Consider the following 27,375-nt stretch of genomic DNA (forward strand, 5'->3'; position numbering starts at 1 on the left):
GCGAGTGAGGCCGGAAGTGGGTGGACACATGAGGCTGTGGGGAAAAGGACAGGGTGAAAAACAGGCGCATGGGGCGGGCAGAGCCTCCTGCATCTCCCTCGCTCCCCCTGCACCCCCACATTCCCTCACCCCCCTGCTCCATACCCCCTGGGCTCTGCAACCTCAGCTTTGGGGCTGCTTGGGGAAGGGGAGGCTGGAGGGGGGAAGGAAAGGGACTTTTTAGCTCTGAGCGCCTGGCGATGCCTCTCCTCAGGCCTGCTGTCCCCATGCTGAACTGTGGTAGCGGATTCAGTCCCCCCGACCCCCAGGGTCACCCTAGCTTAGCCTGGGCAGTGTCGCGACTGGTCTGTCACTCTGCAGTTCTTTGCCAGGGGGAGGGGGCCCAGGGGGCTGCTGAGCTCGGGTCCCCACGGGGCTGGGGTATCTCTTGGGCCCAGGGGCTCCTTCGTCCCCGACCTGGCTCCTGCACCCTCTCCCAGCCCCTCTTCTGCTCCAGGGACCCTGAAGGTCCCTCCGACAGCAACGCGTGGTGCCAGCACAGGGCCATGCCCAGTGACTCAGCCTGGCCCTCTTCTTTGTATTGACTAGGTGCCATAAATATTTGTTGAATGGAGTTCTCGCCTCTGGTTGGGATTTTCCACTGCAGCCAAGGCGCCGCTCCCGGCCCTGCCACAGGCCTAGCCCGTTTCCACGTCTGCCTCACACAGACACTGTCCCTGGTCTTCCTCGGACACCCCTTTGATGGCTCCTCCAAACCTCTGTCTCCTGGAAGTCTTCTGCTTCCCCAGGAGTCCCACAGCGTCCCCGCGGGACCCCATCTGCCCGAGAGGCCTGGCAGCTGTGCCCGGCACGTGCAGTGCCTATCTCTGCCTGTGGTCACTGTCATCTTCCTTCCTCTGTGTGGTCTCAGCAGCCTGGCTGAGGAAAACCGGCCCTGAGGCAGACTTGCTCGTAGAGTCGTGTGTGGGGGCCTCCTGTCAGTGGGGCAGAGGGCCAGGGCCAGGCGAAGCCACGTGAGACCAAGACTTCGGGGTGGGGAGAAAGAGGATCCCTCGTAGGCCAGGAGGCCACGCATGCCGGCTGTTCAGGGCAGGTCTGGCTCTGGCCTGTGGCTGTGGACGAATGATCAGAGAGCAGTGTAAGTTATAAGGGCCACTCAGGTCAGGGGGGCCCAAGGGCATGGGGAACCGAGCTCCTGCCATGCCTCCGGGGCCCAGCAGGGTGACTCACTCTGGTGGGCACCTCTCCTCTCTCGAAGACGGTGCTGAGCATCATTCCCCTGACTGAACCCAGGTTTCAAGATGGAGGCAGATTCATTCATGGGGCACACAGGAACAGGACAGCCCGTGCTTTAACTGCTGGGTGAGTTGCAAGGGGTTGTGTGACAAGCATGTGAGTATATCAAAGAAGGTCAGGTAAGAAAGGGAGAGAGCTTTGCAAACCATAAAGTCCTGGATATTTATGCTAATGGCTAACCTTTATAGGGGACTTACCTTGTTACTGAACAAGCCCATGATGGGACTTGTCTTACTGCCGCCATTTTATAGATGCAGAAACTGGGGTACGGAGAGGGTAAGTGACTTACCACAGGTCACCCAGCGAGGAGGCCAGGTCTCAAACTCCAGACGTAACATCATGCCTCATATCCGAAGCTTCAGGGCGGCCGAATTGTGTGAAGACAAAAATAGGGCCAAGTGTGTAAGTTTGCTTTTGAACTCAGAATGCTTTTACAAACGTTAACAAATTGTAAAGTATTTTGGAACTAACTGGCGATGGCCTATGAAGATACAGTAGAAAATGAGAGTATTTGCAAACTTTTCAGAAACCCATTGTCTCAGAACTAATCATAAAGTGAGATTGTGAATTTTTCCTTTCTTCCTCTCTTTTTCAGATGAATAAATTATGACAGAATTCCACTGATGGTCAATTTTAGCCATTTTTTTAAAAGATTTTATTTATTTTTGGGAGAGAGAGCGAGCTTGGGGGCAGGGGAGGGGCAGAGGGAGAAGCAGCCTCCCCATGAAGCAAGGAGCCCCACACAGCCCAACTGTGGGACCTGATCCCAGGACCCTGGGGTCATGACCTGAGCCGAAGGCAGACGCTTAACCAACTGAGCCACCCAGGCGCCCTAGCCATTTATTTTGATCATCAATGTCACCACCGAATTCTGTTGACTCTTGATTCAAGGTGGCTCTGAGCTGGGGCCTGTCCTCACCGTTCTGTGGGATTTGATCCACAGCCGAGCCCTCTTCACACCACCACTAAATTACTATACTACAGTCCTAGCCATTGCTCACCTTCTCGACACTCTTGTCTCACATCCATCCTTCCCGCGGCTCCTTGAAAATTCAACGTAGTTTTCACCACTTCCAAGAAGGGCCTGATGGTAGCCAGTGAGATAAGGCAGGAAATAGAAATGGGAAGTGGGATAATGGAAAAAGAACTGGGCAGTTTTCCTTTAGTCACTAAGGATACAAGAAAACATGGGAGAATTCACTGAAGGGCAAGTATTTTAGGTGACTAAAAAAAGTAACAGCTGACACCGATGTAGAAAGAACATTCCCTGTGCCAGGCCCTGTCCCCAGAGCTCTCCACGCATTGCCTGGGGGCGGGGACTATTGTCCTCCTTTTGCGGACAAGGAAACTAAGGCGGAGAGTGCAGTGGCTGGCCCCAGACCCAGTGTGGCGCCTGAGTCCCCTTAGCTCTTCGGTTATCAACAGCTTTCCTGTGTGCCACCAATTACTTCCTACAAAATACGTTAGGAGGGCAAGATACATTCATAATAGCCACCAGAGGTGTGGCATTCCCCACCTTGGTGGCTCCCTTTGTCCCCTGAGTCCCATAGCCGTGGCTCCTGCATATGCCCAGAGTCTCAGGCGGTCGCTCACAAAATCTCATCATCGGCTTCTGGCCCTTAGGCCACTAACAGCAGGGCCCCCACCCTGTGCCTAGGGATCAAATGCAGCACTGGCCTCGTCCCTTCCTCAGTGAGAATACAGCTGTCCACGGCAGCCCAGTTTACAGAAGTACAGCTCTGCCTACAACAGACACAGCCAGAATCTTCTTAAAATCATGGCTCCATTTCAGGAGAGGGCCTTTGGTAATTAATAGACCCTTCTGGGGAGTTCCTCCTCAGCAGAAGGACAGGGTGCCCTGATCGAGTATTGCAGTCCCCACTTTCTTATCAGAAACTAACCCCCTGGAGCCATGCCAGGCTCCCGAGAGCAGCAGCGGTGACCTCATAGTGTCTGCAGGACCCAGGGGAGGCATGGGTGGCACCATCTTGGTTTGCTAGTAGAGTCCATGTATTACGGTTTCTGGGAATTTTTCCAGGGCTGAGACAATTTCTCCTTCCCCCTCTAATCATTTCTGGGGCACCAGATAACACTCTGAAAGGAACAGGATGCTAATTGGTTGATCGACTGAGCTATGACCTATGACACTCCCTCCGGAAGCAGTGGAAGGAAACAACATGTATCAGGTATCTTTTATATTTACCCAGGATGTTAGGTACTTTCCCATATCATCTTATTTCTGCCCCACAATAACCTTACAGAGTAAGTGTTGCTATAGTCACTATAGATGTGAGTAAACCAAAGTTTTAAGAGGTTGAAAAACTTCCAGTAAATATTGTGGCTAGAGATTGAACACAAGCCTATTGGCTGCAAAGCCCCTGTGTTACTTTACCTCCACAGGAAGACCCCTTCTCTGTCGTCTTGCTGAAGAGACCCGGAGTTGGATGGGGTGTGGGTTAGGGCATCTCCCCAAGAAGGACAGCAGGCAGCCACCAGGGGACACTCCCCCCTATGATGAGAAAATTCCAGGACAGGTGGGAGAGGGGCAGGATTTCCAAGGACCCCTGACCGCCTCTGGATGTCACTAGCAGGAAGGTGCCCAACACCCCATCAGACTGAGCTTGTGTCGAACACTTCTTGGGTAGTGTGAGCCCAGCCAGGTCTGCCCCCGCCCTGCGAGATCTAGGTCTTTCTTCTGTGTTCCTAGCCCGTCTACAGGATGGGACAGCCCCTCTGGGAGACTTGGACCAGTGGCTTTCCCAGCCCAGGGCCTTTGCCACCACTAAGGACGGAGGCCGGAACCCACAGCTCCTCTCACTTGGGCCAAGCTGAATGCCAAGATGCTGGTGGAGTAAACAGGAAGCAGGGAGTTCAGATTTAGTTCCCGATGCCAGGCCTGAGGGGTCAGCCTGTCCTCCATGAGGACAGCGAGGTGCTGGAGACTCTGTTGCTGCCTCCCTCTGCTCCTGTCCCTGCTGTCCCCCACCCTTCCCGTGCTTATGCAATTCCCTGCAGCTTTTTCAAGGGTGGCGGTTTGGCTACAGCAGGACTGGGTGAGAAAGGGGGTTGGGGTAAGGATTCCTGAAGAGATGGACTGGTGTGGCCCTAGCAGCACTTCCCGAGCTCTCACCATGCATCAGGAGGGGTGCTGAGCGCTTCGCGTACATTCCTCTGAATCCTCACAACCACCCGGGGCTGGGCACTCGGATTATCCACATTGTGCTGATCAGAGGCCCACAGAGACTTGAGTCCAGATCTGTCTGCCTCTCCAGCCAGTGACCTTGCTGATACATCAGAGAGAGGGTCTAGCAGAGAGACCGGCAGGGCCCAGCAGCCTCAGGCAGGGCAGGCTGGCCCCCAGTTGAGGCCACTGTGGTCTTGGGTTCCCCATTCCCGTGGCCCCTCATCTTGCCACCCCTGACTGCACACTCCTCCGTTTGGCAGGCCTGCCTCTTTTAGGTACCCTTCTGCCTCTGCGGTGCTCTTTGCCCCCAGGAAACCCTGCTCCCTGCAAGGGGCCTGATGCTTCACATTGAGGTACAAATGACCCTGGGAAAAGCCCTGCAAGCAGAAGACCGGGCTCTGTGTCATCCCTGGACCACTTCTTAAATAGAGACAGCTAACCTGGGAGGAAGAGCCTAGAGCAGTGCCTGGCATATCGGAGGTGCTCATTAAAATTTTCATTGTAAAAGCAGAGATTACAACCCACTTCATAGTCACTGATAAGGTTAGATGAATATTCTGTACATGAAAACTCAGGAAACTGTGAAACTATTTAATTCTAAGAGTATTAGTATGATTTCAGGAATGTGTTTTAGGAGGGCAACGCCTGGAGCCAAAGGATGAGGCCTTGACCGGCTGGGGAGTTTTCCTGGGTACAGAAAGTCCCCATGTTGCTGTTGGAACACACCTAAAATCCCACAGTTAGTCTCTGGCTGCCTGCTAGGGGGCAGGAAGCCAGGCTGAGCTGCTAACAGACTCTCACAAGGAACCCCAAGACTGGATGCTTCCAAGCTTCAGAGAATTTTCCAAGGAGCAAGAGATCTTGTCTCAGAGGGAATAACGGAGACTTGGGTGGCTGGGAGATCCCCGGAGAGGGGCTCCCCGTGATTGCCCAGGGGCCTCCCAGCACTACCACAGCCCTTCCAACTGGCTCTCCCAAACCAGACGACAGACAGACAGGAGTGCGATGGGAAGGGGCTGCAGCTTGCATTCCTGCACAGGGAAAGCACAACCCTTTGGAATTCCCTTCCTCCCTGCCAGGCTCTTTCCTCCCAGCTGACCCACCTGTTGGCACTAAGAAGCAGCTGTTTTACTGCTCAGAGTGCTCAAGTGTCAAGGGTGGATAGCCTTCCCCCAACTCGCACCGCTCTGAAGAGGCAGAGTGGGCACGTAAACCCAGCTGCGCAGCTCCAACACCCAAGTTCTGTCCGGGAAGCGAGGTGGCTTCCAAGAAGCATCGTCTTTTAAAAAATTTTTATTTTTAATTGTGGTAAAAAAAAATACACAGCATAAAATCTACCATCTCCGTCTCTAAGTGTGTAGTTCAGCAGTATGAAATATTTTCACAGCATGGTGTCACAACTCTCTAGCCCTTTTTCACCTTGCCACACTGAGGCTCTGAATTCATTGGCTGACAGCTGCCCAGGCCCCCTCCCCCAGCCCCTGGCCCCCACCACCCCACTTTCCGTCAATACGAATTGGACCACCCCAGTACCTCATGTAAGTGGAACCACACAGTCCTTTGTCCTTTTGTGACTGGCTCATTTCACTCAGCAGGATGCCTTCAAAGTTCATGCACGTCATAGCAGGTGACAGGATTTCCTTCTTTTTTTAAGGCTAAATAACATTCCACTGTATGCATCTATCACTTTTTTTTTAACCCAGCCATTTTTCAATGGACTGCTTAGTTACTGAGAACACTGCCGCAGGGAATATGGGTGAGCACCACCATCTGCTAAAGCAGGGACATCGGCACGTGTGCACCCGTCCGGGAAGCCACGAGCGCACATACAAGCGAGCGTTACGTACACAGCCCCCCCACCCACCCACCAAGGGTAGACCCAGGCATAACCTGCCTTTGGGGATACTTCAGAGCAAACCAACTCTTTGAAGCAATCACCTTTTCATGAAATAACATCACATTTTAAAAACTTTTATCAAATTAACTGAGCATTAAAACACAATAGAAATAGTCTTTTAAACTTTTCACGGAGTTCAAAAGAGTGGGTCTAGTTTATTCATTAAGTTGCTTTGGGATTTAAACCCTTTTTGATTGGCTTCATGTCTTGAAGCCGCCGGTCACGTTTTCTCAGGGCTTGGGCAGTGGCACTTGGCCATGACATGTGTTTGGAAGGACAGTGGCCCTTCGCAAGGATGGTCTGTTCCACTCTCTGCGAAGATGGGTGTTGGGGACGTTTTCAGCTAGCAAGAAACACAAATGCATTTTACATCTCAATCCTGGACACATCAACGCACGTATGTAACTGACCCCAAAGTTTTCCGAAAACATCTAGCCTCATTCTGCGAGGTGCACTCATGTTTTCCAGTCCAGCGTTCCTCGCAGTGAGGTCCCTGAACTGCTTATCACCAGCCCGGGGGGAGGTACGGGCAGGACTTCAGAGTCAGTGTATGAAAAGATGCCTGACATCATTAGCTCTCGGGGAAATGCAAACACAAACCACAAAGAGGTATCACTTCACACCCACGAGGTCGACTATGATAGAAGTGTTGGTGACGATGTGGAGAACTGGCTGAGAATGTGACATGGAGCAGCTGCTTGAGCGAACATAGGGGGTTCCTCAAAAAGAGAGGCACAGAGTTTCATGACCCAGCACTTGACTCTTGGGTCTATGCACCCAAGAGAAATGAATATGTTACGTCCACCCAAAAACTTCACGGCCGCATTACTCGTGACAGCCGAAAGGTAGACACAACCCCAATGTCCATCAATTGATGAATGGGTTGGCAAAATGGGCTCTATCTACCCCATGGAATGGCATTTGGCCATGAAAAGAGCTGGGGTACTGATCCTTACTACAACGGGGACATACCTTGAAAACACTATGCTAAAAAAAGAAGCCAATCACAAAAGACCACATACCGTATGCTTCCATTTGAAAGCAGTGCCCAGAAAAGGCAAATGTATAAAGATAGAAAGTAGATTAGTGATTGCTGAGGGTTTCGGGAGAGGGGCTGGGGGAAAGGGGACTGACTGCTAATGGGAAGAAGTTTTCTTTCGGGCGTGATGAAAATGTTCCAAAATTGGCAGTGGTGGTGGGCACCCCATTGTGAATATACTAAAAACCATTGAGTTGTGCGCTTCAAATGTTGAATTGTATGCTGTGTAAATCTTATCTCAATAAAGCTACTAGAAAGTGAGTGTTGTAAAAAACTGCTATAGCAATTTGAGACTGATGTGACATCCAAGAGCACGATCCCTTTTCTAGTAATTCATTTTTATTGCTTTATTACATTTTACAAAAGTTATCAGTCCGGGACAAGTTGGAATAAAAAAAAAAATTAGATTGTCCATGACAAATCGTGCGAAAGGCACTGCTCTGGTCTATTTCATTTTTATTTTTTAAAAATTACGTTTTGCAAACTTATTAAGTTGATTTCATTAGCTACTAATGGCTCATGACCTGTAGTTTGAAAAAATACTGCGAAGTCCGGCTCCAGGGACCCTCGGCACGCAGGCAGGCAGAGCCCACCCTGTTCAAGGTTTTTAGCAAACCATGGGAGGAGGTGGCACCCTCCAGATAAGCTTAAGACAATTTCCGTGTGTGACCCGACTTCTGCCCGCCCCTCCTGCCCCACCTATCCTATGTTCCCACGCAGACAGTCCACTCCAGTCACGTCCAACAGCGTGATTTCCAGAGGGGCCAAACTCACTCAGATCCCCGTGTCTTCACAGATGCAGTGTCATCTGCTAGAATGAGGACCCTCCAGTGCCCCCCGCCTGGGAATCACCACATTGGGCTCCAAGCTGCAGCCCAGACATCACATTGGGACTGGCTTTCTCTTTGCTCTGCTTCCCCAAGTCCATAAAAGCAATCATTACACAGCATGCTGTCATATGCCTGTCGGTCCGTCTGTCCCAGTAGACGGTAAACTTCTGAGGGTAGGTGTGATCTTTGGTTCACCTTTTTTGGGTTGTTTTTTGTGTTTTTGTGGGTTTTTTTAGATTTTATTTATTTATTTGAGAGAGAAAGCAAGCACGTGAGAGAGAGCACGAGCAGGGGGAGAGGGAGAGGGAGAAGCAGACTCCCTACTGAGCAGGGATCCCCGGATGAGGGGCTCTGGTTCATCTCTTCCTGGTGCTCACCAGGGGCCATGATCAGTGCCCAAAGCATAAGTGTGGGATAGTTCACCCCAGTTTATAAGAAAACCGGGGTACTCCTGTCTCTGACACCAGGGCGAAGAGCCAGGCAGAGCCCCCTTTAAGTAAACGCTGCCCATCCCCCCGACCCCCTCACCCTTGGCCTGGACTCTCCCTTCCCTTGTGCTCTGGGCACATCTCCCAGAACCATGGTTCAACAGTGACGCTCCTGTGTCTTGTCTTCCTTGCATCCTCCCTCTGGGTACCAACTACATCGGACTCGTGTTTCGCACTGATCATGCTATCTGGGGCTATGGTCTGTACCGTCCCCAGGCTTCCTTGACATGGAAAATTCTTATTGGCACTGTGCCTTTGGGGACAAATGTTAGTTTCAAAACATGTTACTCAAAAGAGGGTCCTCCTTCCTGCCTAAGCGCCCCTTCCAAGTGGCCCGAGTTTTTGCGTCCAACTGGACCCAGGCCACTATTTATGATACATGGCATTATGTCAATCTTGTTTCTCTCTCTCCCTCTCCCTCTCCCTCTCTCTCAAGCATGTGACCATTTAGCAACGATTAAAGTATAAAAGGTCAAATTACTGCTGAGGGGGTGAGTAGCATAAACATATCAAGGGAGACAAGCAGATTAAAACACATCGTTGAGATGATTCAGAAAGGCAGAGAAAAGCAGGTGGAACTAAGCTCCACTTGGCCAGGGTTTAGTACAAATCAGCAGTAACCTTCATTCAGGGCACCTGGGTGGCTCAGTCGGTTAAACGTCTGGTTCTTGGTTTCAGATCCAGCATGATCTTGGAGTCATGAGATCGAGGCCTGCATCAGGCTCTGTGCTCAGCGTGGAGTCGGCTTGAGACTCTCCTCTCCCTCTGTCCCCTCCTGTCCCCTCCTGCTTGCTCTCTCTCTCTCTCTCCCTCTCAAAAAAAAAAAAAAAAAGAAGTAACCTTCATTTCATTACCATTAGCCGCGTCCAAGCTGAATCAGGACTGAGTCTGTGTCCCCACCACACTAACAAGGCAGCGTCGTACGGCATTCAGGAGCAGGGGCCTTCGGAGCAGGGGCCTTCGGAAGAGAACGTGTGGATTCGTAGACTAGCCCCACTGTTTCCCGGCTCTGTGACGTTGGCCAAGTTACTGAACTTCTCTGTGCTCCTGTTTCCTTCCTGTGAAAGGGGGATAGCGATGGTGTGTATCCCACAAAGCTGATGTGAGAACGAAATGAGTTAACACAAAAGGGCACATAACACAGTGCCTGGCTTATGGTCAAGTGCTCACTTACTGTTGGGTATTGCTGGCTGGTCTGGAGTATGTCCACCGCATGTGCTGGAAGAGCTAAAGATGGGAGCAAGACAGGGGCGGGGGGATTGACTTCCCACGCCATGCCTGGGCCGGCCGTGCCTTAGTAGTAGCGGACACGTGATACCTCCCTGAATTCTTACAATCACCCTCTGAGGTACATTGTGTTACCCTAGTTTACAGCACAGTTTGGCTTAGAAACGTTTGAACAGGAAAAAAGAAAGAAAGAAAGAAAGCAAAGAAATTACTGTTTAAAGTAGGGCAACACGGGGCGCCTGTGTGGCACAGTCATTAAGCATCTGCCTTTGGCTCAGGGCGTGATCCCGGTGTTCTGGGATCGAGCCCCACATCAGGCTTCTCTGCTAGGAGCCTGCTTCTTCCTCTCCCACTCCCCCTGCTTGTGTTCCCTCTCTCGCTGGCTGTCTCTCTCTATCAAATAAATAAATAAAATCTTAAAAAAATAATAAAGTAGGGCAACACAACGAATGATTTCAGGTTCTGTCAACAATTTCTCTCCCCCAAGATCAGAGTGAAAATTAGTAGGAGGTGATGCTTACTTCCCCATCTAAGGATGTGAAAATGTGGGCAGAGCTGGTTCCCGAAACACAGCCCTGCGTGGTCACACAGCCGGCCCACAGAGCCTCTCCATGAAGCTGGTGAGCCTCTGAAGAACTCTGTGGAGAAGGGACTTGTGATGTCCCCAGTCGATGGCTGGGGAAGTGAGCCATCTCAGGTGGCCAGTGAGCGACAGAGACGTGCCGGCAGCTCAGGTCCTTTGATGGCCAGGAGCACTGACCGTGTCCTCCCCCCTTCCCCGCCCCTCACAGATGTCATGACATCAGCAGTTCGGATCTCTACATAGGCCGTGGTGGTTTTTCAAGGGAGAACACTCCCGTGCTCTCAGTGTCACGCTCCAGAAAACTCCCCAGATGGGCTCCCACACACAGCTCATCCTGCTATGCATCTGGGTTGGAAGGGGACCGTCAAGTCACCTCTTCACAGTCCCTTCCCTCCTGGTGGCAGCTCTGGGGGGCCCTTCCGACCAGTGGTCCTCGAGTGGGGCCATGTCAAGTCATCAGAGGGGCTCTCATAATCCCGGGTCTGAGAAAGGAGTATTGAAGTCCTGGGGGTATTGATCCCTTTCCTCTTGATACATACTTATTAAATTGAATTCCGTTGACTCTGAGTCCAATCCCAAGAATTTCTCATGAGTCACATAAAATCTGAACCTGCCTGTGGAAATTCAAATCACTTTTACTTATTCCTTACAGATGACTTTGAATCATCTATAGAAATTGCTCAACTGGGGAGTTTTAAATGGAAATCTCAACTTTCTTAGCTTAAGTCTGTTTCACCCAGAGATGGATTCATTGTTTTGTTGCTCCCTCCCCCCCCCCCCACCTTCCACTAAACGTCTAGCAGCTTGAGAGCAGGAGAGATTTTGGTTTTGCAATATTACGTCCCCAGTGTCCCACACAGAACTGGCACCTAGTAGAAGTTAAACAAATGTTGGCTTGATGGATGAGGGCGTAAATGGATGGCTGGACAGACAGATGATAGACGGATGAACGGCAACACAGACCGACTCCTAGATCTGTGGCCAGATAGACAGNTATTACGTCCCCAGTGTCCCACACAGAACTGGCACCTAGTAGAAGTTAAACAAATGTTGGCTTTATGGATGAGGGCGTAAATGGATAGCTGGACAGACAGATGATAGACGGATGAACGGCAACACAGACCGACTCCTAGATCTGTGGCCAGATAGACAGACAAGACCACAGTATTGACAGTACTGCATAGGCACGCAGTTGTTAGCTCCTTTCTCATGGTGCACTAAATGTTTGCTGAGCTAACCGGGCAGAAAAGCTTAGCTATTGATGGGTTTTGAAAGATAGACACGTAAGATCTTTACCTACGCATTAGCTGATTGCTTTTCCTTGCTACTATTTGGTTGGCTTTATTTTTCAGTAATGATAGGCATTTCAAATACATACGATTAGCATCCTTTGAAGGACCCTGGCCAGGAAGCCACAGGAACTGTCCTGGCTAGAGTCTCTGCCACAGATCTGGCACTTTCCAGCCCCCAGCATGCCTTAATACCCCCTAAGAAGCATCCCTGTCTTTCTGCACCAACTCGGAATTTCCAGACCTAAGGACACAATTTCTGCCCCTCCGGGGACCCTCCCCGTCATGAGAGTCAGAGAGCTTGCAAGAGTGAGCAGACTGGACAGACGGTCTGCTGGGAGGACTGTGGGCAAAGCCTCCTGTTGCCTAGTAACTGATTTGGTCAGCACACCTGCTAGAGGAAGCGCCCTCTGCTCCTGCTGCGGTCTTGCTAACCTGCTCTATTAGACCTGCCAGTCAAGCCTTTGTCTGCTCTGCTCTCCACCCTGAGTCTGACATCCCTAAGGCAGGAGGGCCCTGGCCAGCGGCCCCATGGCTCTTCCTGCTCTGATGCCACCCCCTCCCCGCCTTCCTTCCCTGGCCCTGGCTTCCTGTTACTCAGGCTTATCTTCTGCCGGGATCTTGCCCCGTTCTGCCAAGGCCCCGTGTATGATTGGTTCGTTCTAATTGATAGAATGTTCTGCCTAGTGCCGAGCTGAAATCTTCCAAAGGGTAATTCTACCTCTTGGTTCTATTTCCATCCCTGGGGGGAATATTGAATGCTCTACTCTGTCTTCTGCATGGGGGTCTTCAGAGTTTTGAAGACAAGTAATGCATCCCCTTAAGACCTTTCCTCTCTAGGCTGACAGCTCCAGGTCTGGCAACAGGTGCTTGGAGTTCTCACTTTCCAGATCCTCGCTGTGGTAGACATTTTCTGGTTTGTCAAATTTACTCTGGGGAAATCTTTTTAGAAGACCAACAAACTGTCCCCGGTTGAAGGAGACTAAGGAGACATGACATAAATGCCATGTGGGAGCCTGGATTGGGTTCTGGACCAGAAAAATGGAGAAGAGTGGGACAAGTGACTCTATTTGAATAGCATCTGTAAATCAGCTAAGAGTAGCAATGTTCATCTCTGGGTTTGGATCATCATGCCCTGGCTGTGTAAGATGTTAACATTTGGGAAAGCTGGGTGAAGAGTTTATAGGAATGCTTTTGCAATTTTTTTGGGAAGTCTCATACTATTTCTAAATGACAAGTTAGCAAGTTGTCTTTCGGATGTTGTGTTGGATTTGCAAAATTATCAGTGGACCTAAGCTGGAACTACATCTCCCAGAATTCTCTTCCCTGTATGGTGGGGGGAGGGGTGGGGCACAAGAGACATTTACTTGAGACTGAAGGCAGAAGTGAGCGCTGCGGAGGTCCGGGCTGGGGATGGTCGGGGCTGCCGCTCATGGCCAGTTGCACATATGCTGGTCTACCTTGTTGGCGTGGCACTCTGCCATGCTGCAGCTCCTGCCTAATCCTGCTTCAGCTTCTCTGACTGCTCGGCCTAGAAGGGTGCCATCGGGAAGGATCAGTGTGGAATCTCAAGGCTGCTCATTTTGTATTTTCTATATTCTGAGCATTTTCCTTGGGAACGCTTCCTCTCCTTACCAGTATGCATACCTCTTTATTCCCGTGTCTCAAAGCTAGCCATGAATTGTCTGGTTTTCCCAGTGAACGCATTGATGACTTATATGAAAATCATTTTAAACATGGGTGAGAAACTTGATTAGAGAGTTAGCTGGTGTTAGTGGGTCTGTATCAATGTGGTCTAAAACTGTGTTACCTTTTTGAGTAACCAAGTCACATCGTTGTCTCCTTTTAGGCTGGGATCAACTGTAAATATCCCCAAATCTTCCCATATGAGTTGTTTTCAATCCAGATCTCCTGCAGTTCATTCTTGCACATTGACTTTTTGAACCTTCACTTTACATTTTTCCCCATAAAATTTCATCTTGGGGCTTTTGGCTCATCGTTCCAGCTCTTAATTAATTTGGATGTGGGCCCTGCCATCTATCATGTTATCCCTACCAACTCTGTATTACTTATATATTTGATAAGAACACATTCCAAGGCTTATCCAAGTCACTGAAAGGAGGGAGTGTGCCATTTTCAGTGGGTCAGCATCACTCAATTGTTCCGATTGAGTGATCAGCCGGCTAAAACCCCTCATACTTGTATTATCATCTAACCCACATTTCTCTAGTCTAAGCCACAAAAATATTCTAAGATGTTGTCATTTCAGCATTTTATTGATTAATCAGAACAGATAAGATAGCTGCTTAATAATCTGGAACTGGCGTAACTTGATTTACCAGACTGGAATTCAAATAAGAGTCACATCATTTCTTACTTTCCAGATTCATCTGTCGAATCCGTACATGCCCAAATCAGTTTGTTTCTAGGATTGCCGGAACCAAGTACCACAACCTTGGATGGCTTAAAACAATAAAAAGTGACTTCTCACAGTTCAGGAGGCCAGAAGCCTGAAATCAAGGTGTAGGCAAGAGTCGCTTCCTCCCGGACACTGCGGGAAGATCTGCTCCATGCCTCTCTCCCAGTTTCTGGTGTTTTCTAGCAATCCTTGGCATTCCTTGGCGTGCAGTGTATTCCTACAATTTCTGCCTCTGTGGTCACGTGACCTTCCTTCCTGGAAGTCTCTGTGGGTCCTTCTCTCATCTTACAAGAATACCAGTTGTATTAGGATCAGGATGACCTCATCTTAATTACATCTACATTGACCTTATTTCCAAATAAGTTCACATGACGGAGTTTCAGATGGACACGAATTTGGGGGGCTGGAGGGGTGGGGTGGGAAACACCGTTCAACCCAGTACACCAACGAAACAAAAATCTCTCCCTCCCTCTGCCCGTGTGGGGTTGTACAGCTGGGCAGGGCTCAGCCAGAGGAACCAGGCTCTCTCTCTGGGGCTACCATCTGTATCACTATTGAAAACAGAAGGCCCCACCCAGCCCCTGCTGCGTTAATGCCAACGGTCTAGCCCTCTGCACGGGCCACCGGGAGTCTTCCCCAGTGTCATGCTTACACAAGAGTGAGCCACCCTGGACTCCTACTCCAGATCTTCCAGGGCAGTTGGCCCGAAAGGGTGCCTTGGCCTCAGCCACACACCGTGCTGGAAAATAATCAAGTTGATATTTGACACTTTCCCTTCCTCCCTGGTCAGTTTCCCCCTCGGCCGTGGAGGGCCCTTGGCCATCTAGTCAGATTGGATCATTGCAGCCTGTTAGAGAACATCTAACAGTATTTAGCCTCAAACCAGAAGGACTGAGCCTGATCCTTTCTGTCCCAGGCCCCTCACGCCTGTACAAATGTGTCCAATTGCTTCCAGCCACCAGCGATTCACACCAAAAATACGGAGAAGAACAGCCTTTGTCAGGCTATACATCAGGGGAAAATGTTCAATTACATCCTGTTCTCGGGATAATGTGCGTAGCTGCCTCCATTTATATAACTGAAGGGTACCATTCGTGACATTGTTCTAGGAACAAAGACTTCCTCCAGGGTGATTTGCTGCCTCCACCTTGCCGGTGGGTGTCCGATTGGTGGCTTATCAAAGTAGAAAAATGTAAAATTCCACTCTCTAGGTACCCCATCGTACTTCTAGTACATATTTGGCCAGGAATCAGTGTCATGTTTGGAAGTCAGAGGTAATTAAACTCAACCCGAATGCACATTCTTTCCCTTTTTGAAAACTCAGAAACATCTCCCGGATCCCTGGCTGTTGGCTCCTTTCCCGAATTTCTCAGAATTCATGGACAGTGGCTCTGTAAACTTATCTCTGATGAGATTCATCTAAAGCTGAAGTTTGTGTAATGTGGCCAGACGCCCCCACACCTCCTCCCTGATCTGGGGATTGACACTCTTCTTCTGGAATTTGCCTTTACACTTTCCAGTTTGAGAATCACTATTCTTTTTTTTTTTTTTAAAGATTTTATTTATTTATTTGACAGAGATAGAGACAGCCAGCGAGAGAGGAACACAAGCAGGGGGAGTGGGAGAGGAAGAAGCAGGCTCACAGCAGAGGAGCCTGATGTGGGGCTCGATCCCATAACGCCGGGATCACGCCCTGAGCCGAAGGCAGACGCTCAACCGCTATGCCACCCAGGCGCCCCTGAGAATCACTATTCTTGAGGGAGAAAAACATTATGCATTAAAAATCCTGCCCCTTCCACTAAGTGTGGGGCCTGGCTCTTCCTTGTTATTTTTCTTGCTCCAGATAATTTTCTAAATCAGTCTTTCTGTGGCCTCAGCCATTTGTTGAAGGCTCAGCTCATTTTACACATTAGTATTCCCGAACATCCGTCTTACAGGTTTGTGCTTTTTGGCATTTGTTTTTGGCCCTCTGCCCCCTCCCACTGTTAGACATGCTCTTTGAAATTCTGGACGCACCCTGTATTAGCGGTGGTTTCTTTGGATGACCCCTCTTCCTCCTCCTCTCTACCTTCTTTTTCAGCGAGGTTATTAGTTTATTCCTCGCTTGCAGACACTCGTGCAGCCCCCACCATGTGCTAGGCACAGTGCTAGGCACTACTGGTATACCAGGGAACAAAGCCAGATGTGGTGCCTGCTCTTACAGATTCAGGGAAACAGACAGTATTCAAACGATCAAGCAAATAGTACACAATTGCCACGATGATAACTGCGAAGAAGAGGTCCATAGCACTCTACGAATTCAGGAGTTGTTTTTTAAATCTAGTCTAAGATGCAAAAAGGGACCACCGAGTTAAGATTTAAAAGATGAGGAGGAAGTGTTTATTGAGGTTCAAAAGGGAGAAGAAAATAATCCAATTTAAAAATGAGCAAAAGAGGGATGCCTGGGTGACTCAGTCAGTTGAGCGACCAACTCTTGATGTCAGTTCAGGTCCTGGTCTCAGGGTGGTGACACTGAACCCCACGTTGGGCTCCATGCTCAGCACAGGGTCTGCTTGTCCCTTGCCCTCTGTTCCTCCCCTGAACACTCTCTCTCTCTCTCTCTCAAATAAATAAAGTCTTTTAAAAACATGAGCAAAAGATCTGAACAGACACCTCATCAAAGAAGACATACAGATGGTAAATAGAATATAAGAAGACGTTCAATGTCATAGTCATTAGGAAATTGCAAGTGAAAACAACGAGATACCACTACACACCTAGTTGAATGGCCAAAATCCAAAGCACGGACAATGTCAAATGCTGAAGAGGACACGGAGGGCAGGAGCTCTCCTTCACTGCTCGTGGTAATGCAAAATGGTGCTACCACTTGAGAAGACAGTGTGGCAGTTTCTTATCCAACTAAACACCCCCTTACCATAGGATCCAACAGTTACTCTCCTCGCGATTTGCCCGAATGAACTGAAGACTTTGTCCACCCCCCAAAAAATGTGTATAGCAGCTTTATTCATAGTTGCTAAAACTTGGAAGCATCCAAGATGCCCTAGAGTAGGTGAGTGGATGCAGACGCTGTGGTATGTGCAGACCGTGGGATACTATTCAGCACTAAAAGAAATGAGCAATCAAGCCATGAAAAGACATGGAGGAAACTTATTAAAGCATATCACTAAATGGAAGAGGCCAATCTGAAAAGGTTATATGTATAATCCATGAGTCCAACTTATATGACATTCTGGAAAAGGTAAAAGTATGAAAGCAGCAAAAAAAAAAAATCAATAGTTGCTAAGGGTCTGGGGGAAGGAGGGTTGAATAGGTAGAACACAGGGAATATTTAGGGCAGTGAAGCTATTCTGTATGATACTATAAGGGTGGGTATTTGTAATTATACATTTGTCCAAACCCATAGAGTGTACAATACAAAGTGTGAGCCGTAATGTAAACTATAGACTTTGGTTGATGATGATGTGTCAACGTTGATGCATGGATTGTAACAAATATACCACATTGGTGTGGGATGTTAATGGTAGAGGAGGCTGTGCGTGTGTGTGCATGCGGGCGCACACGTCTGTGTGGTGGGGAAAGACAGGGTATATGATAATTCTCTGTACTCTCAATTTTACTGTGAACCTAAAACTAATCTGAAAAATGAAGTTTATTATTTTTTTTATTAAAGGCAAAAGGGGGAGTATTCCAAGAAGAAACTAGCACATGCAAAGGCCCTGTGGCACAGGGAAGCTTAAGGATCATCTCTAGGCCCAAAGGAAGGCCATTGTGGGTAGAAAGAATGAGACAGGGCTGGTGGACCTGGTGGAGCTGGAAAGACAGGTGATGGCCCCACTCTGCAGGGCCCAGGAGGCTGTTCAAGCTGTTTTTCTTTATCCTGAAAGCCCCAGGAAGCCATTGAGTGGTTTTAGGGTGTGGAGATGGGATCAAAGACAGCAAGAATATGATCATATTTCTATTTCAAAGCAATCACCCTAGCTACAGTGTAGAGAGTGAGGAACACCTCAGAACTCTAGAAAAGGCAGAGCGGGCACAAGGAGGCCAGTTGGGGAGCTGAAACTACAGCCCAGCTGAAAAATAGAGGTAGCCTGAGCAAGACTGGGTGATATGGGGATGGGAAGAAAGGCCAAGGCAAATTTAGGATGTTGTATGGACAGTACTTGGAAAGGGATGAAACATACGAGGGAAGGGGAGGAGAGAGGGGCCGAGCATGCTTCCTTGATTAATCTGTGATTGTATAATGAGAAGTTTATTCCTGGAGATTTATGTCCCTCTTTAGCCGTATTCTCCTTTGAACTTTCTGACTCATGCAAATTTCCCAATTGGTTGAAATCTGCTTTCCTCGAGGGAAGTGAACATGGCTAAATATGTCCTACGGGCCCAAGTCCTTTTTGTACCATAAAGGGCTCCCTGATATCACTTCTACATTGCAAACCACTATTGATAACATGTTTTAGAATTAGGTCCAACAACGGAGCTCACCATATCTCTTCTGCTTTCAGAAAGTTGAGCTCATAAAGCAATTTAGACATTCTTGGGTGGCCTATAGGAGGCCTGGTCACCTATGTATACAGTACTTACCACGTACCGGAACTGTTCTGAGTGCATCATTAGCTCACTGATATCCCCCAACAGCTCCGTGGAGTGGGTACAATTATCGTCTTCATTTTACAGTTGGGGAAACTGAGACACAAAGAGTTTAAGTAATTTGTTGTGTACACACAGCCAGGATTGGAACTCTGGCTCCGGAGTCCTTGCTCTAAGCCATTACTTGAATTGCCCCTCAAATGAGGTCTTTCTGCAGAATTTTTCAAACTAATCCTAGAGAGAGAATCCTTTGGCCTCTCAGGTCTCAGAAGTGGAGGATGGAAGCCTGCAGGTACCTATAACATGGGAGAAAAGAACAAAGCGGACTGGAGGGTAATCTGAAATGAGAGATGGGAAGGGACAGAGAGATAAAAAGAGAGCAGAGATTGGCCAGAAGAAAGAGATCTAAAATGCCTGCAGGAAACTACTGTGGCCAAAATATGCAAAACAGCCAACACCAGCATCTCTCAAGGACAATTGGCTCTTTTCTTGATAGTCAGAAGGTGAATGTCAGTTTGCCAGGAGGCATGAGGAAAACAAAAGATGGACATCTGTTTCCTGAGACACGGGGCTAACAGCCAGGTAGCTGGGGAGCCTGCGTTGCCTTGAAGAGTTTGGCGAAGACAAAGACAGGCATGAGCCTTGGCCAGATGTTGTCTGACACTATGGTTCTTAACTAAGAGGGTGTAGCTGGCCTCCTCGGGGAGTACTTTAAAATTCTTGCACCCGTCCTAAAGAACCTCCTGGAATGGGGTTGGTCCCAGGTGTTTGTATTTTTTGAAAGCTTCTCAGCTGATTCTGGCAGGGGGCCTTGGTTAAGACCTATGGGTCTGAAGGCATATGGCTGAGGCTCATAAAATGTCTCCAGGTGACATTTTTACCAAGTGTTTAAGCATTAAAGGGGAATCCTCGAACGCAGATATCAGCGCGGAGCCCTGCAACTAATTTGACCTGAAGAAGCTTGGGCTACTGGCCTTGAATATATCCATCGGGACTCCAGGTGGGTCAACTGTGTTTCATTAGGCAGAAATGGCCTGGCACCATCTTGACACAGAGTAGAGAAGGAGACCAGGAAAAGTGGGTGTCCCCACAAGAAAGGCATGGGTCCCCTATCCCTCAACACCTGCCTTCACCAGGAATGGGATTTGACCACCTCGCACTCAGGTGTTTAACTACAACTTCTGAACAGAGCGCGGGTATAACTGGAATGATTATAGATGGTTTGAGGAATAAATAGTTAAAATGGCATTTCGTCAGTTACTAGTCTATCAACACTACCTGCTTGAGTGTAGAATTCTTTTTGTCTAAGAATAAGAGCACTTCCCTCTTTGCAAGACTCTTAGGAAGACAATGAAAGAAAAGGACTTTGCAAGAGGGTGGGCAATCCCACGATAGTTGCAATAAAACTATATAAAAAGGAGAGCAAAGAAAAGAGAAATATGGGATTCGGGTTCAGGGGTATCTTGAATAGGGAGCATGTGTTGAGGGGGTGGGTATGCTTTGGGGTGTTTTCCTTTTGAATATCACCTGTAGGGGTACTTCCTCCATTATCAAAATAACCAGCAAACAGACCAAATAAATAAATAGAAGTGGCTCGGCCTGAAAGGTTATGATCAACCTAGTTCTCTGTACCTAAGGGGCAATTTAAAAAGAAATAAAAGCTGGGTACACAGCAAAAACTCTCCTATAGATAATCCCACCACCCACGAGGTAACAACCACCCTTAACATTTTCTTTTCTAGGCTTTTTTGTACATCTTTTTTTTTTTAGATTATATTGTATCTATGACTGTTTTGTATTCTCTTTTTCATTCTCATTTTAATGTGTGTGCTGAGAAGGCAAAACAAGTTCCAAACAGTGAAAGCAAAAAATGCACAAAAAGGCTTTGACAATGATCCAGATTTCGTAAAACTTTGTGTTGAATGTGGGGATTGCATGGTCATTCTTCTAGAAATTGAAACTCTGATTTTTTTTTTAAAGTAATAGACTTTATTTTATTTTTGTAAGGGAGCCTATGTTATTTACGTATTTTTAAAGATTTTATTTTTACATAATCTCTACACCCATCATGGGGCTCAAATTCACAACTCCGAGATCAAGAGTGGAGCACTTGACCGACTGAGCCAGCCAGGCGCCCCACTTTATTTTTTTTTTTTAGAGCAGTTTAAGGTTCACAGCAAAACTGAGCAGAAAGTACAAACGTCCTCCTTTTTTTACTTAACATCAGGGCATACAAATATTTTCATTTCATTAAAAGCTTCTCAGAAACAAACTTTTTACTGTCAACAAAATGTTTCCTTATATGGATGGAATATGGTTTACTTAGCCTTACCGCCACTGGACATTAGGGCTGTGTCCAGTTTTTTGGTGGTATAAGTAAAGGGGCAATGAACATTTTCGTGTACAAATCCCACCCCCACACATATTTAGCATTATTTCTTTGGGACAGATTATTAGAATCATTGAATGAACCGATATGAACATTTTAAGGCCAAGTTTATCAAACTACCAACTTCCATTCCAGAAATTGTATGCATATGTCCACCTTTACCAGCAAAACTTGAGAGGATCTACTCACTACACTCTTTCCAGCTGTGGTAGGTGGAAAATTCCCCTCTCCCACCGCCCCCCCCCATGCCAAGGTGTTCCCTTTAATCCCTGGAACCTGAGGAGGTTACCTTATTTAACAAAGGGGCATTAAGGTTGCTGATCAGATGATCTTGAGATGGGGCGATTATCCTGGATTATCCAGATGGGGCCAATGTAATCACAAGTGTCCTTAGAAGTAAAAGAGGGAAACGGAAGGGAACCAGAAAGACAGCTGAGTGAGAATGACTCAGTCCTAGGTTGTTGGTTTTGAAGAAGGAAGGGGCCATGAGCCAAGGAATGTGGGAGAGGTCTGGAAGCTGGAAAAGGCAAGGAAATGTATTCTCCCCTAGAGCCTCCAGAAGGAACACAGCCCTGCCAACACCATGATCTAAGCCAAGGAGATGTGTCGGATTCCTGACTATAGAAATGTAAGTGAATACGTTGGGTTCTTCTAAGCCACGAAATTTTTTGGTGATTTGTTACCCCAGCAATAGAAAACTGCATTGATTATCTTCATTTCATTACATTCCAGTGGTGTTTAATGCCATTTTAATTTGTATTTCTTTGATTTCCTGGGCAGAGCACGTCTATTGTTCTGTCTACCAGAAAAGACTCTTCTGGGAAATGCACCTTTTCCTCCCTTATAAGCACATGGTCCAAAATCAAGTTGGATTCCTAACCAGGTTAAGCCTTTGAGAGCCTTTCTTTGTAATTAAAAATTTTAGGATTAGAGAATACAAACCCCATCCTTCTATATTGGTGCAGAGGGAGGTGAGTCACGGCGGCTGCGGGGGCATGTTTCTGCCATCAGCACAAAACCTGGCAGAGAAAATGACACTGACATGTGGAGGAAAGCCAGGCAGAGGGGCAGGGAGAACGCCTCCACGGGATTGGTCACTGAAGTCAGCCGCATCCCTGCTCTTCACGCTGGGTGACTCTTCCCGTAAAAGTCTCTTTTGCAGAAATTAACTTGAGTTGTGTTTCTGTCATTTACCACTACGAGAATCTCAATACGGCAATTGGAACCTGAACTGCGGTGTGGAAATTGACGAGCCCCCAAATGGCTGAATCAAGATTGGTTAAGGAGGTGGTAGCCCGGGGGCCTCTGTCTGCAGTTCCTAGGCTGGGAAAATTGCATTCCCTATTTTTATGTTATCAAGGCAGTTGGTTAGATTATTTTCCAGTGGCTCTTGGGACTCAGACCATGTGTCATTCAGACTTACATCTTGGGAGACTTGGTACTCAAATACCAGGATAACATAAAGAACATGTCAATGATTTCTCGTAGCCTTTGGGAGGGTGCTGTGGGAGAGACGACGTGTCGGCCCTGAAGAAGCAAGCGTTCAAGGAGCTGCTGGAGAGACAGTTATCATTTTAAGAGAGGTCTTTTAGTTGGTAGCCAGTGGTCCCAAATGGCCAAGGTCATGGAGTCATGCCCTTTGTTCAACAGCCAAAGCCTAGGGCTCTGCCCATGCTAACAGGTTGTGCACTGAGGAAGAAGGCATAGAACCCTAGAAATTGGGATGGTGGTGCCTGGGGCCGGCCAAGCAGCCCAACACCTCATGTTGTACACTCCCTGCCTGACGAGCAATTGGCAATCTCTCCCCGCCCTGTCCTAGTGTGATGGGAAAATCCCCGAGCAGGGTCCATGCTGAGGGCGGGGCGACCCGCCAGTGCCTTCCCTCCGCGCATCTCCCGCATCTCCCGCTGAGCTGCAGGGGAAGGGCAAAACTTCCAGAGCTGCTCTAAGACGTAGGAAGCCACATGGGTGGGGTCTCGAATGCCCCTCACACCTTTCTGGGATTGGTTATTGGCCAACAGAGACCCTCAAAATGAGACTCAAAGTCGTGTGATTAAGGTTTTTAGGGACGAAGTGCTGTAAAAGCCCAAGTCTGAAGTGTGTGATTGTTCAACTACCAAAGCCATCATTTTTCAAATGTTCATGATGATAAGAGCTACCTGGGATGATTGTTTTAAAAATACAGATTCCCAAGCACCTCCCCCTGGAGAGTCAGTAGATGTGGGGTGTGATTTATTGATTTATTGATTTATTTATTTATTTTTTAAAGATTTATTTATTTATTTGACAGAGAGAGAGAGAGACAGCCAGCGAGAGAGGGAACACAGGCAGGGGGAGTGGGAGAGGAAGAAGTGGGCTCCCAGCAGAAGAGCCTGATGTGGGGCTTGATCCCAGGACTCTGGGATCACACCCTGAGCCAAAGGCAGACGCTTAACGACTGAGCCACCCAAGCGCCCCATGAGGTGTGATTTAGAATCAGTTTTTTCCACCAGATTCCCCCAGGAAATTTCTCTCCTCCAGCAGGTTTGGGAAACTCTATCATGAGGTATTTCCCAGGTAACTGGACCAACAGGAAGTGGTTCATGAGGCAGTACAGCCCTGAGGGGGGCATCCTCTCCACCACTCTGCTTATGAAGGGCCTTGTGGATGGGGGCAAGGGAAATACCTCCAATAGGCAAAACCTGGACAGTCAGACTGGTGACCAGAGAGCTCAGCCTCTGCCAAGATGCAGTGATAGTCACCAACCACGGTTCTGACCTCACCATCCCTGTCCAGCTGGATGTGCTTTAAATGCTGGACCCGTGAGCACTGTGTGTCACCTCCTTTTTACCCTCCACATGGTGGCCTTTATAACGGTTACCCTGCTTCCCACCAGCATTGTACTGGAGGTGTGTTGGAGGTAGTTGGTGACTACAGGACTCACATGCCCAGAGAGGACAAGATCACGAGGAGCCATGAGAAGACTTGACCGAGAGGAACAAAGGTGCTCAGGAATCCTGGACTTGGACTTGCCATCAAATGGTCCTCGGAGTTAATGCTTCAAGCACCACTTCTATCCACACCCAAACTCACTCATTTTCTCCAAACATGTAGAAATGATATCTAACATGTATTAAGCACTCACTACATTCTAGGCATTGTTTAAGAACTTTCTAGGCACCAGCTCACTCAATCTTCCCAACTGGTACTATTATTATCCCTCAGTTACAAGTGGGGAAACTAGGGCTCTGAGCGGTGAAGAAACCTGTCTGAGGTCACACAGCCACCCAACGATGGTGTCGAGACCTGCACATAGGCCGCCTCCAGAACCTGAGCTCTCACCTAGCACTCCACGCTGCCCCTCCAGGGAGAGAGACATGCAAAAGAGGAAGATAGAAAGACACAGCCACATTTCCAGAGAAGAGAAACATCTCCGTGGATAGAGAGCAGAAAAGAAACAGGAAAAAGTAATGTGAAGAAAGACTGCCAACAAAAGCAATCTGCAGGAGACAAACTCCCTCCAGATGAAAAGAAAACAGTAGAGCAAGATGAAAATGACTGTAAAGTGAGTGTGTCTAGAATCCTCAAAAGATGAGGGAGGAAGCGACCAAGAGTCAGAGGATATGGAAAAGGAACTATTTATTGGAAACCCTGGAAAGGAAAAAATCCCGTACTTGAAATACAAACAACAGATGGGGGGCGCTGTGGACCAAACAGAGCTGAATAAACAATTAATGCTTTGGAAGATGGAGCTGAGGAATTCACCCAGAGCTCAGCACAGGAAGGGGAAAAAAAAAAAAGGAAAAACTGAAAATTATAAAAAGGTGATTACTAGACATGGAAGAGAGTTTGGGAGGCTCCATCCAAGAAAAGGTTCCAAAAAGGGAGCAAAGGGTGGAAAAGACTGAAGAGATATTGGGAAAATTTGCCAGAATCCTTGGACAGAAAGCGCCTACTGAACACTGAGCAGAATAAGTAATAAATCCTCACCTATCCATGCAGTTCAGATCTGCAGAACGTCAAAAATACACAAGAAAATCTTAAAATCTACCAGAGGAAAAAGAGATTTTTCATCTTGTAGATTTTGGACGTGGAGTGGGACATGGAAGCCAGGATGACTTCGAGTTTCATCCCATTGGGAAGGAGATGGTTACACATGGTAAGAGAAGACAATTTGTGGGCATTATTTGTACGGAATAATAACTCACTGGGAATCCAGCGAGTATCCATCGTTTTGCATCCCCCTTCCTCTGAGCAGAGTTCTTTCCCCACTAATCATGTGGTTTGTGTGCCTGCTTCATTCTTCTCCAAATCCTGTCCCCAGTTTATTAGCCCAAAGAAGGTCCCCGACCTAAGGCGGCTGGTCACAATAGCTCACTCTAGGCCTTGGTTAATGGACTGTGTTGGGTGAATAAGAGTCCGTCCTTGGGATCTTTGACTTTGGGACCAGTGCGAGCAGGTCCTAGTAGATTTCTGGAGGCAAAGCTATGAGAGGTGAGCTGTGCGCCTTCTTGGAAGCCATGCTTCCTGCCACATAAGCCAATGTCAGTCCCAGAGGGAGTAAGGTTGACCTGTAAAGAAAAACAGAGAGAGAGAGAGAGAGAGAGAGAGAGAGTGAATCTTGTCAATGCGTGAGGGTCTGGTGCCAGCTCCATCTCTGCTCTTCCAGTCTTTTGTGAATCTTCCCTAAACTCTTCCCCCTTTAATTAAACTTGTAAAACTTAACATTTCTATTATTTTCAACCAAATGAATCTTAGTTCATGGAATGATGAGGTTGACACTTTGTTATTGTTCAACTATTTGCATGTTTTCTTTGGGGGAAATGTTTTTGCTTGTTTATCTTCTGGGTCTTGCGCATGGTTTTGGTTTTTTTGTAGAACCATGCAATATTCCCAAATCGGATTTCTATTCTCTGGATCCCAATTCCCCCTCCTTCTTTCCCTTTCTCTACTAAAGGCTTTCCCATCTTTACACACACACCTGAGACAAGAACTCAGTGCCATCCAGTCCTCTTGATTTACATCCCCACACTCCAGCAATCACCGAACCCCATCAATCTACCTTTGGAAATAGATCTCAGGTCTGACCACTCACTTGAACAACAACTAAGCCACCCATGGACAGGGCCGCAGGCAACACTCATTGGCTGCTGAGTGTAATTTGGCACAACTTTTCTGGAGGAAGATTTGGAGATATATTTCAGTAATCCTTACAGTATTTATACCCTTGTTTAAAAAAGATTTTACTTCTTTATTTGAGAGAGAGAGAGTGAGCAACAGAGGAAGAGGGAGAGAGTATCTCAAGCAGACTCCGTGCGAAGCACAGAGCCCAACGAGGGGCTCGATCCCATGACTCCGGGGTCATGACCTGAGCCGAAATCAAAGGTCGGACGCTTAACTGATGGAGCCACCCAGGCGCCCCTATATTTATACCTTTTGACCCAGGAATTGCACCCCATGGATAAGGAGGGGAAGTCAAAGATAAGACTTTTTAAAAAACAAGGACATTTACAATAATGTCCGGTTTGAAAATAATAGTTAACGAGATAGACTGTTGCTTAAGATACAATACTAAATAAGAAGGGATATGAAACACATATTTATATACCATACGATTCTCATTTTATTAAAAATACATGTCAAATTCAGTGAGTATGCAAAATTGGATGTAATCAGTAGGCTTCCTTTCTCCCTGGCCTCACTCTCTAACTGGCCATCTGCTGCCCTTCCCTTCCGAGGATGAGATGCGTGAGGTTAGGGACTGATAGCCTCAGGGTCATTTGGGGGCTTGGCTCAGTTCAGTGTAGACTGCTGAGCGCAGTATAATTTTCAATATCTTCATATTGTGCCTTTTGTGATAATATGGGCTCCCCCCATTATTGTTTTCCTAAATGCAGCCCCACCCTCATACAATTGAATTTTTATCCCGCATGCACCACATTTTGGTAGGATTTTACTGTGTTTGTGTACTTACCTAGAAAAAAACAGGTGAAGGAAACACACTAAAACGTCAGTAGTGGTTCATCGGCGGGACGGAAGTTGGTGGATTTTTATCCACCCTATCTTTAATCTTTAGCCTATCTTTAAATACTTTCAAATATGCAATTGCTAACAGCTGCTTAGCATTCCAACATAGGGGCACTCTCTAAAGTAGTCAATCAACCCCTA

The 27,375-nt window shown here is 47.7% G+C and overlaps 1 long non-coding RNA gene across 1 annotated transcript; it reads right to left on the reverse strand.

The window, feature by feature from the left end:
• Nucleotides 1-228: 228 nt before the first annotated feature.
• On the reverse strand, nt 229-6,170 carry LOC109489621. The gene is made up of 5 exons (XR_004623350.1): nt 6,014-6,170; nt 3,689-3,805; nt 2,298-2,380; nt 1,586-1,652; nt 229-1,112 (listed from the first exon to the last, which is right to left on the reverse strand). It is a non-coding gene; the product is annotated as an uncharacterized LOC109489621 (long non-coding RNA).
• Nucleotides 6,171-27,375: the final 21,205 nt, after the last annotated feature.

Source organism: Ailuropoda melanoleuca, chromosome 2 (assembly GCF_002007445.2).
Source record: "Ailuropoda melanoleuca isolate Jingjing chromosome 2, ASM200744v2, whole genome shotgun sequence".
In the NCBI taxonomy this organism is placed as follows: Eukaryota; Metazoa; Chordata; class Mammalia; order Carnivora; family Ursidae; genus Ailuropoda; species Ailuropoda melanoleuca.